Here is a 12,365-nt window from a genome sequence, read left to right on the forward strand (position 1 = left end):
TTTTCGGATTCTCCGAAAATGCTGAGAAATGTGTCAGGTTCGACCCAAAACCATTTTTAAAAACTAATTGTTCAGAATTGGCAACGAAGCAAAAAACCCACCATTTGCCCAGCTGGGTTTATCATCTATTCATTAGGCACCTTATGGCCGCATCTAGGAACCCGAGTCATGGACCGAGATCGTGTTGGGCACGGCGCTGTGTGAACATCTAATCTGACAGGCCGCTGGGCAGCCCTGAAGTTATTGAGACAAACGGCACCAATAGAGTGTAACCAGCGTGCAGGGAAGGGGCAGCGGGGCCAGTCCCGAGCACGCCTGATCATGCCACCCCCGAAATCGCGAGACCAACTTAAAGATCACGAGCTCGGCTTTAAAACAATCAGCACTTCGTTTTTTGGGTGTGGAGCCATTCAGAGGGATTGGGAAGGGGGCTCTCCTGCAGTCCCAGGGGCTGGAAACTGACTTTGAAAAACAACTGATGCCTGCAATCTCATGACTCCCGGAGCTGGGGCTCTAAGACAAATCAGTGTGGAGAGTGGGCAGCACGGAGTACTGGGTGAACGAGGGGCAGCTGGGAGAACGGTGCAGGGCTTTGGGCTCCTTTATCGTTCGATTGGTTGCCCGTGAACTTAACGTTGGACCAAAATGAATTCTAATCTGAATGTGAGTGAGGATGTACCTTGGATCAACCTGCCACCAGCCCGGGCAGGCCAGGAGCCCCCAGGCTTCTTAAAATTTGACAGACTTTTTGCCAGTTAGGCGTCATTTTCCATGTGCACATTACTCAGCAGAGGTGATGGTGCGGCTGTCTATATAACCCCATGCCCACCTGTCCGTCTGTCTGTACAAGTGCTTCGCTAGCTCCTAGCACCATAGTACGTGAGTGTTGGCAAGCGGCAGAGAGCGCCAGCGGGTGTGTGCTGGAATGGGAGTCGAGAGACCTGAGTTCTAACCCCGGCTCCACCACGGACCTGCCGAGTGGCCTCGGGCAGGCCCCGGTGCCTCTCTGTGCCTCAGTTTCCCAGCTATGACCTGGGGATAATGGACAATGCTCCTCGCCTTCATTTGTGAGGCCTCTGGAAGGAGCCCTGGAGGGGATGTGGTGCCTGGGTCCGAGGGCTCCCGTATGCATGTAGAGCCCCAGGCAAAGAATAGGAGGGGCCCATGGCCGAGGGGATGAAGGGAGAAATACCCAGCTAATCCTGGCAAGTGACCTGCCCCCCACGCTGCAGAGGGAGGTGCCCCCCCCAGGTCCCTGCCAATCTGACCTGGGGGGGAATTCCTCCCTTGCCCCGCGTAGGGGGATCAGTTAGACCCTGAGCATGGGGGCAAGAACCAGCCAGCCAAGCACCTGAGAGAGAGATTGCTCAGAGCCCTGGCCAGCCCTGATGCTTTGGGGTAAGGAGATAACCCCTCCCCCCAGAATACATGGGGGGGATCCCTTCCTGAGCCCTGCCCCCCATCCCAAGCAACCCCCCCAGGTAACCACCCTGCTGTCATAAATGTGATTAATAATTAATACGCAGTTAGTTAGGGCTTCTCTGCCTTTGCTGGGTGTTGACTAATGTTAATTGCTGCTCCTTTCGGAGAGGACAGCCTGGGTGTTTTCTGTTCAGCAAAGGCCCAGGGCTGGGCTAGCAGGGGGCTGCAGGTCAGGATTGAGGGGCACCGGTGGAGCTCTGTGGGGGGGGCTAGGGCGGGGGGCGGCGGGTTGGGATTGAGGGGCACCGGTGGAGCTCTGTGGGGGGGGCTAGGGCGGGGGGCGGCGGGTTGGGATTGAGGGGCACCGGCTGAGCTGTGCGTGGGCGATTTGCTTTCTCAGAATCCCGCATCCACATGGCTTTGGCCATGGCTGCTTTACTGAGAATCTCCAATTCACCCCCCAGATGAAGAGCTTTAAAATAAAGAGCCACCTCCCCCGCTGCACAAAGCGTTCAGGGGGGGGGCGGGGATGGGAGGCGCCAGGAGCATGGCACAGAGCTGGCAGGTCCGGGCACAATGAGACAGACACTGGCATCAGAGGTTTGGCAGTGAAGAGGGATCGGGGGGAGGGGCACAGATGGTCTCTCTTTTACCCCAAAAGGTGAGGAGATGGGGGGAGAGGCCTGGGAATGGGGGTGCTCTAGGCTCACACGAGCCTGGCAGGGGAGAGGGTTACCCAGTGCCCTCCCTCTTTGGCAGTCGTGCCACTTGAGGACTGGGGGTGGGCGGGAGAGACCCTGGCTCCTTCCTTGGCGTGTTGTAAAACCCGCTCCTTCCCGGGCCTCCAGCTGCCCCCCATCCCCCATCCGCAGGCGGCTCCTGGCATGGCTGGGCATTCTTTGGGCATCGGCCCAGTTAGGAGGAGCTGGGCAGGGGCGCAGCTGTGAGAGCCGAGGATGCCCCCCCCCCGCACACGGGGGGAGCAGAGGGAGCAGCCTGTGGAAAGTCGAAGCCGTTTTGAGTGTGTGGGGGGGCGTCGTTCAGCTCCCTGAAACCAGACTCAGCTGGGGGGAGAGACGGGCTTGGCTAGTGTAGACGGGCACCAGGAAAGCTTCTTACAATGGTCTGCCGGTGCCCCTCGATCCTGACCCGCAGCCCCACGGCTATCCGAGCCCTGGGGCTAGAACGCTGGACTGGGACTCAGGACACCTGGGTTCTCTTCCTGGCTCTGCCACTGGCCTGCTGGGTGACCTTGGGCCAGTCGTTTCCCCTCTCTGTGCCTCAGTTTCCCTGTCTGTACAATGGGGATTATGCTCCTAACCTCCTTTGTAAGGTGCTTTGAGATCGACTGGTGCAAAGGGATGATGATTTCTCTCCAGCTCATTCCAGCCTCGGGGGTGGGGGAGGGAAGGGTTGTTCCTGGCCCCTTGGTTGGCAATTGGGGGTGGGGATGGATGGTGGCAAGGGCTGGACTAGGAGATGGTGTGTTTCATCGACCTCATTCCCCTCCCAGAGCTGGGACCAGAACCTCTAACCCCTAGGCCCCACTCCCTTCCAAGGCCAGGAGTCCTGACTTGGGGCCGAGCCCCGGCCTGGAACCACTGTCACTTTGGGTTTGATTTATGCCCGGTGTTAATGCAGCGGCAGAGCTAAGATACCAGCTTGGCATGGTGGGGGGCACCCTCAGCCACTCCCCAGGGTGGGGAGGGTTCGTTCTTTCCTTGGCCTCTCCACCAGCGAGGATGGGGGGGGGGGCTTTGAGTAAGGCGGAGACCCCTTGAACTCAGAGCACCGGCACTTGGGGTCTGCAGCCGGGTTGGTGGCTGAGTTGGGGCTGCGGTGCATGAGGGGGGCTGCGGGGGAAGTGCATCCCCTGGAGCCTGCCCCAGAGGGGCTCTCATAAGCCCTGCACCCTGCTTTGCTCTACTGGTTGGGCTCCCTTGGGGCTTGGTGGTGCCGGGGGAGTTACCCCAAATTTTGGGGGCTGGGTGGTTGGCTAATTCCCTGGCACTTTGCCTTAAGCATGAGATGAGCGCCCCCTCCCTCCAGCAGGCTCAGGTCCACATGGGGTGGGGGTAGGGAGCAGCCCTGCAGCGCCCTAGGTGGGATTGGGATGGCCGGGGGTGTGGATCCCAGGATGGCTCTGGCTCAGGGCTCTTTCCATGGCTCACTGCGCTGGAGGTACCTGGCACAGTGTCCCCCCCCACCCCCCCGCGGCAGGGTGTGCCGGGAATCACAGGTTCCTCCCAACGGCTGGATAATTGCAACCGCATTGATCCAAGAGCCATTCGTGTCCCAGCAGCCACCTGGGGAAAGGGACTGCCTTGGGATTGCATCGAGATTGGGGAAATTCCCGATTCCCTCCACTGTGTGGGACCTTCCATGGCATCTTGTTCATCTCCCCCGGCTGTGCGGGTCCTTTTGTGGCACCTCATTCATCTCCCCCCACTGTGTGGGTCCTTCCGTGGCACCTTGTTCATCTCCCTCCACTGTGTGGGACCTTCCATGCCATCTTGTTCATCTCCCCCTCCTGTGCTGGTCCTTTTGTGGCACCTCATTCATCTCCCCGACTGTGTGGAACCTTCCATGGCACCTTGTTCATCTCCCCCTCCTGTGTGGGTCCTTTTGTGGCACCTCATTCATCTCCCCCTGCTGCGCGAGTCCTTCCGTGGCACCTTGTTCATCTCCCCCCACTGTGTGGGACCTTCCATGGCACCTTGTTCATCTCCTCCTCCTGTGCGGGTCGTTCCATGGCATCTCATTCATCTCCCCCTCCTGTGTGGGTCCTTTTGTGGCACCTCATTCATCTCCCCCTGCTGCGCGAGTCCTTCCGTGGCACCTTGTTCATCTCCCCCCACTGTGTGGGACCTTCCATGGCACCTTGTTCATCTCCTCCTCCTGTGCGGGTCGTTCCATGGCATCTCATTCATCTCCCCCTCCTGTGTGGGTCCTTTTGTGGCACCTCATTCATCTCCCCCTGCTGCGCGAGTCCTTCCGTGGCACCTTGTTCATCTCCCCCCACTGTGTGGGACCTTCCATGGCACCTTGTTCATCTCCTCCTCCTGTGCGGGTCGTTCCATGGCATCTCATTCATCTTCCCCCACTGTGTGGGACCTTCCGTGGCACCTTGTTCATCTCCCCCTGCTGTGCGCGTCCTTTTGTGGCACCTCATTCATCTCCCCCCACTGTGTGGGACCATCCGTGGCACCTTGTTAATCTCCCCCCACTGTGTGGGACCTTCCGTGCCATCTTGTTCATCTCCCCCTCCTGTGCGGGTCCTTTTGTGGCACCTCATTCATCTCCCCCCACTGTGTGGAACCTTCCGTGGCACCTTGTTCATCTCCCCCCACTGTGTGGGACCTTCCGTGCCATCTTGTTCATCTCCCCGTCCTGTGCGGGTCCTTTTGTGGCACCTCATTCATCTCCCCCCACTGTGTGGAACCTTCCGTGGAACCTTGTTCATCTCCCCCCACTGTGTGGGACCTTCCGTGCCATCTTGTTCATCTCCCCATCCTGTGCGGGTCCTTTTGTGGCACCTCATTCATCTGCCCCCACTGTGTGGGACCTTCCGTGGGACCTTGTTCATCTCCCCCCACTGTGTGGGACCTTCCATGGCACCTTGTTCATCTCCTCCTCCTGTGCGGGTTGTTCCATGGCATCTCATTCATCTTCCCCCACTGTGTGGGACCTTCCGTGGCACCTTGTTCATCTCCCCCTGCTGTGCGCGTCCTTTTGTGGCACCTCATTCATCTCCCCCCACTGTGTGGGACCATCCGTGGCACCTTGTTAATCTCCCCCCACTGTGTGGGACCTTCCGTGCCATCTTGTTCATCTCCCCGTCCTGTGCGGGTCCTTTTGTGGCACCTCATTCATCTGCCCCCACTGTGTGGGACCTTCCGTGGGACCTTGTTCATCTTCCCCTGCTGTGCGGGTCCTTCTGTGGCACCTTATTGGCCTTTCCCCCCTCCCCCCCCCCGACCTGTACATGGGACTTTCCTATTCCCTGGGCAGTGCTGCCTGGGAGCTCTCCGCCCCTGCTGCCGCCATGTGGCACAGAGCCCTCTGCATTTGTGCAAGCATCGTGGCAGCACTGCCGAATGTCCTGAGCCTGGCCCTACAGACCGTGGGCACGGGGGCACCAGCGAGGAAAGGCTTCCCCGCTCGTGTTGGCTGGGCTGAGCCAGGGCACTGCTGTCTTCGTGTGCCAGCCCCTGTATGGCGCGTCTCCTTCGGCACTGAGTGGCGACAGATGGCAGGGAAAGCGGCTCCCCCCACTCTGCCCTGGCTCCCCGGGCCGGGTGCCTGAAATATAGCTGAGCCCCACTCCCCGGCAGACTTGGTGCCGCGGCAAGGAGCTAAATAAAACAAGGGAGGCGCAAACAGCCGCATCCCAGCCCCTCCCCAGAGGGGGCGCATTGCTTGGCACTGGCACTGCCTGGTGCTGTGGCAAGCAGCTGGGCTCGCAGTTGGAAAATGGGGCTGCCGGGAGGTGGGGGCAGCCCGTCTCAGTGCCTAGGCCTTGCAGTAGAGTTAATGGAGAGGGTGATGCCTGGATGCTGGCTCAATGGGGGCTTGTAGCTGAGACCTCCCCCGCCTCAGCCCCCCATGTCAGCAGGGGGGGCTGGTGGGCAGGGGGAGCTCGGCCCGGCAATGGAGGCAGCACGATGCCAGCAAATACCTCTCCTGGAGGATGCCAGGCTGCCCGTTGGGTCTCTGCTGGCCAGGCCAGATTGGAGCTGGTGTCATCTGGAGGGGAGAGCCCCCCCCCCCCCCCCCCCGAGCCTGCCAGTCCCTGGGTCCAGATTGGGGCGGCGCCCCCTAGAGGGAAAAAGCCCCATGTGTAAGGTGACCACCTGTCCAGGTTTTCCCAGGATTGTCCCTTTTTGGACGTAGCTGTCCTGGATGAAATGGGGTTTTGTACCTCCCAGGTGGCAGCCCTACCCATGCCCCATTCCCCAGCTCCCTGAGCCACCCAGTCCCCCTGCTGTGGGGCCAGATTGGAGCCAGCGCCCCCGAGAGGGGAAAGGCCCCATGTCTCGTTCCTTGCTTCCCAACCTGTTCCCCTAGACTCCAGCCTGATTGGCTCGTTCCCCTCTAACGCGTGTCCCTCCCCCCTTAGCTCACTGACCAAGAGGCGGATGGGGAGGACACAGGCCAGTTGAACTGGCATTGACCCGGTCCACTCCCCCGTCGGTCGTGGAGCCAAGCAGCCCCTCACGACCGACTCCCTGGGGAGATGGCACAGGAGCGGGGCACAATGGCATATGGGCTTATCCTTTCTCTGCTGTCCCCCTTCCCCCGGCACAGGAAGGGGAATCCCAGGGCTGATGGTTAGCTGCACAAAGGAACAAGAAGTGGTTATGGCAAGGGACAGGCAGGCAGGACGCCTGGGTTCTATTGCAGAGAGTAGGAAGGGGGGTGGTCTGGAGCTGGGGGCTGGGAGTCAGGTTCTATCCCCAGTTTGGGGGAGTGGAGGCTGGTGGGTTAGAGCTGGGGGAGGGGAGAGGCTGAGAGTCAAGATTTTTTAGTTCTCTTCCCAGCTCTGCCCCGTAACTCACTGCGATCCCTTCATCGCTCTGTGCCTCAGTTTCCCCATCTGTAAAAGGAGACTGATTTTTCCCTACTTTGTGAGAGTGTGCGTGGGGGTTGGTGCTGAAGTGCTCAGGGCAGATAAATAGCCAGACAGTGAGCTGGGAATTGCCCTTTCTCTGTGCACAGTCCCAGGCTTTTGACTGGACACTTTCCCCCCCATGTGACACTGAGACCCAGGCTGGGAGTTGGGAGAGTGGCTAATGGACCCAATTCCAAGCAGGTCCAGGCACCGTAGTGCCTTCAGCTCCAGCACAGAACCCAGCCTGAAAGACCAAAAGGCCAAGCCAGGTCTGGGTGGACATTTCCCAATACATGGAGGCAGCAGCACTCAGGTCCTTGGTCTTGTGCCAAATGAAAGGCACCTCATGTGGCCTCTCTGGGTGTGTCTACACTGCAGCTGTCAGCGAGCCTCCCAACCGGGGTAGCCAGACTCACGGTAGCTGCCTGGAGGTCAGGTGGGCCCAAGCTGCCGCCTGAACCGCAACATCCACAGTGCTATTTGTCGCACGGCAGCTTGCCCCTCACTCGTGCGCGTCTGTCTCCCCGGGGTCGCTCCCAGCTGCAGTGTAGACGCACCCTGGGGCCTGGGAGGGAGATGGGCTTACCCATAAGGCAGGAATTTGCCAGATTTCGGGAGGTGTTCCCATCACAAAAAGTCAACACCGCAAATTTCCGTGAACCGAAAATCTGAAAAAAATCACGGAGGTTGGGCCAAGCGAAAGGAGTTCTTTGGGTAAGAGCTCGAACCGTTTCCTTCCCACGTCGGCCTTTTTAAAAAAACAGCTTTACATTTTTTGAACTGTGAACTAACTACCATTTTGAAATGCAAAATGGTTTTTGAACTTAAAAATGGACCGTTGCATTTTGACAATGTCATGCCTTTAACCCCCCCAAAAAACAGAATGGGGAATTTGTCCCGGGAAATGTTTCACTATCGACAAATCAACGTTTTTCCAACAAAAAATAATTGTATTGGAAAATTCCTAACCTGTTCTACATCTGTGTGTGTCTCTAGGACACCTCCTGTGCATGTGTGTGTTGTGTATTGTGGGTGTATCTTCTGTGTGTACTCTGCATGTGTTGTGTGAATGTGTATCTAGTGTGTATCCTGTTCGTGTTTGTGTGTGTGTATCTTGGGTGTATACTCTGTATGTGTGGTGTCATCTGTGTGTTTGTGTGTATCTTGTGTGTGTCTGCACAGCTAGAGTGTGTCCTGTCCATGTGTGTATCCCCTCTGTTTAACTTGTGTGTGTATATACCATTTTCAAGAGAGTACAAGTCACACAAAGTGCAGTGAGGATTTTACATACAGGGAAACATACACCCCCTCAACCCTCCCCCACCTGTCCGCCCCCCCCCCGCGCTCACACCCAACCTGCTGAGTGGGGTAGGCTTTTCCCCTTTCTCCCTTCCTATCCCCCCCCCCCTCTCACCTTGGCAGCTCTTGGATCCATGCTTGAAACCCTCTCTCTACCTCTCAGTCTCCCCCCGTTCCCCCCAGTTTCTGCCCCAGCAACTCAGAAACAAAGCAGGGCTTTCAGTTGGGGATATTAAGATGAAACTTTAGCCCTCGTCCCTCCTGGTAATTCTAAACTCCCTGCTTTGAGTTGCAAGCGCACTGTTGTCTCCTGGAGCAAACGGGGTGGGGTGGGCCGGGGGGAGGTTAGCCAGTGTCTCAGCAGTGGGGCACTGTTGGAAAGAGAGGGCACAAGCATGATGCCAGGAGATGCCACTCTGGAAGGGGATGGGCATGAAGGGGGCTGAAGCCTCACAAGTCCGCTGACCCCCCTGAGCCCCAAGCCGGCCTTCCAGGCTAATCCCTGAGAGCAGGAGACACCTGGTCCAGCCCGGGGTGAAATTAACAAGCTTGCCTTCAGCCCTTCCCCTGACTGCTCTCTGCTGTGCATGGGCCCCAGCTGCCCCACGCTCCGGCTGAGGGGAATGGGGTCTCCTGGCTTCCTGCGCTGGATTCCCATGGGGCTCGCCAGCAGGGCACCCAGTGCCACCAGGGGCTGGCCAAGGGGCTGCTCAGCGGCAGGTGCAGAAGGGCAGGAAAGACCCCTCCTCCCCCCCGGCTGGTAAAACAATATCATAGAGAAACCAGCAGAGGGGAAGGCAGAGCCTGGCTGGGCAATCCCTGGGACCCCACTGGGGATCCGGGGGCTAGAGTGGGAAACTGTCCCTCTGCCTGCTATGTACCTGTCACCTGCCTGCCCTTATCCAGATACCTAATTTCCATCCCCATCTATCCAATCTCCATACACACCCATCCGTCTCCATCCCCATCTATCTATCTCCATGCACACCCATCCATCTCCATACCCGTCTATCCAATCTCCATACACACCCATCCGTCTCCATCCCCATCTATCCAATCTCCATACACACCCATCCGTCTCCATCCCCATCTATCCAATCTCCATACACACCCATCCGTCTCCATCCCCATCCATCTCCATACACACCCATCCGTCTCCATACCCATCCGTCTGTCTCCAAAACCATCTCCATACCCATCCATCTATCTATCTATCTCCATACACACCCATCCGTCTCCATACCCATCTATCCAATCTCCATACACACCCATCCGTCTCCATACCCATCCGTCTGTCTCCAAACCCATCTCCATACCCATCCATCTATCTATCTATCTCCATACACACCCATCCGTCTCCATACCCATCCGTCCATCTCCATACCCACCCGTCCGTCTCCATCCCCATCTATCCAATCTCCATACACACCCATCCGTCTCCATCCCCATCTATCCAATCTCCATACACACCCATCCGTCTCCATCCCCATCTATCTATCTCCATGCACACCCATCCATCTCCATACCCGTCTATCCAATCTCCATACACACCCATCCGTCTCCATCCCCATCTATCTATCTCCATGCACACCCATCCGTCTCCATACCCATCTATCCAATCTCCATACACACCCATCCGTCTCCATCCCCATCCATCTCCATACACATCCATCCGTCTCCATACCCATCCGTCTGTCTCCAAACCCATCTCCATACCCATCCATCTATCTATCTATCTCCATGCACACCCATCCATCTCCATACCCGTCTATCCAATCTCCATACACACCCATCCGTCTCCATACCCATCTATCCAATCTCCATACACACCCATCCGTCTCCATCCCCATCCATCTCCATACACACCCATCCGTCTCCATACCCATCCGTCTGTCTCCAAACCCATCTCCATACCCATCCATCTATCTATCTATCTCCATGCACACCCATCCATCTCCATACCCGTCTATCCAATCTCCATACACACCCATCCGTCTCCATCCCCATCTATCCAATCTCCATACACACCCATCCGTCTCCATCCCCATCTATCCAATCTCCATACACACCCATCCGTCTCCATACCCATCTATCCAATCTCCATACACACCCATCCGTCTCCATACCCATCCGTCTGTCTCCAAAACCATCTCCATACCCATCCATCTATCTATCTATCTCCATACACACCCATCCGTCTCCATACCCATCTATCCAATCTCCATACACACCCATCCGTCTCCATACCCATCCGTCTGTCTCCAAACCCATCTCCATACCCATCCATCTATCTATCTATCTCCATACACACCCATCCGTCTCCATACCCATCTCCATACCCATCCGTCCATCTCCATACCCACGCGTCCGTCTCCATACCCATCCATCCATCTCCATACCTATCTATCCAATTTCCATACACACCCATCCGTCTCCATCCCCATCTATCTATCTCCATGCACACCCATCCATCTCTATACCCGTCTATCCAATCTCCATACACACCCATCCGTCTCCATCCCCATCTATCCAATCTCCATACACACCCATCCGTCTCCATCCCCATCCATCTCCATACACACCCATCCGTCTCCATACCCATCCGTCTGTCTCCAAAACCATCTCCATACCCATCCATCTATCTATCTATCTCCATACACACCCATCCGTCTCCATACCCATCTATCCAATCTCCATACACACCCATCCGTCTCCATACCCATCCGTCTGTCTCCAAACCCATCTCCATACCCATCCATCTATCTATCTATCTCCATACACACCCATCCGTCTCCATACCCATCTCCATACCCATCCGTCCATCTCCATACCCACCCGTCCGTCTCCATACCCATCCATCCATCTCCATACCTATCTATCCAATTTCCATATGCACCCATCCGTCTCCATACCCATCTCTATACCCATCTGTCCATCTCCATACCCATCCATCTATCTCCATCCCCATCTATCTCCATACACACCCATCCGTCTCCATACCCATCCGTCCATCTCCATACCCATCTCCATACCCATCTATCTATCTATCTCCATACACACCCATCTATCTATCTCCCTACACACCCATCTGTCTCCATCCCCATCCATCTATCTCCATCCCCATCTATCTCCATCCCCACCCATCCGTCTCCATACCCGTCCGTCCGTCTCCAAACCCATCTCCATCCCCATCCATCCATCTCCATCCCCATCTATCTCCATCCCCACCCATCCGTCTCCATACCCATCCGTCCGTCTCCAAACCCATCTCCATCCCCATCCATCCATCTCCATCCCCATCTATCTCCGTACACACCCGTCTCCATACCCATCCATCTCCATACCCATCTCCATACCCATCTATCTATCGCCATACACACCCATCTATCTATCTCCCTACACATCCATCTGTCTCCATCCCCATCCATCTATCTCCATCCCCATCTATCTCCATACACACCCATCCATCTCCATCCCCATCCGTCTCCATACCCATCCATCCGTCTCCATCCCCATCCATCTATCTCCATCCCCAACCATCTCCATACACACCCATCCGTCTCCATACCCATCCGTCCGTCTCCAAACCCATCTCCATACCCATCCATCCATCTCCATCCCCATCTATCTCCATACACACCCATCCGTCTCCATACCTATCTCCATACCCATCCGTCCATCTCCATACCCATCCATCCATCTCCATACCTATCTATCCAATCTCCATACGCACCCATCCGTCTCCATACCCATCTCCATACCCATCCATCCGTCTCCATACCCATCCATCCGTCTCCATACCCATCTCTATACCCATCTGTCCATCTCCATACCCATCCGTCCGTCTCCATACCCATCCATCCATCTCCATACCTATCTATCCAATCTCCATACACACCCATCCGTCCGGCTCCATAGCCAACCATCCAGCTCCATCCCCATCTATCTCCCTACACACCCATCTGTCTCCATCCCCATCTATCTCCATCCCCACCCATTCGTCTCCATACCCATCCGTCCGTCTCCAAACCCA

The sequence above is a fragment of the Emys orbicularis genome, chromosome 19 (genome assembly GCF_028017835.1).
Source record: "Emys orbicularis isolate rEmyOrb1 chromosome 19, rEmyOrb1.hap1, whole genome shotgun sequence".
Taxonomy (NCBI): Eukaryota; Metazoa; Chordata; order Testudines; family Emydidae; genus Emys; species Emys orbicularis.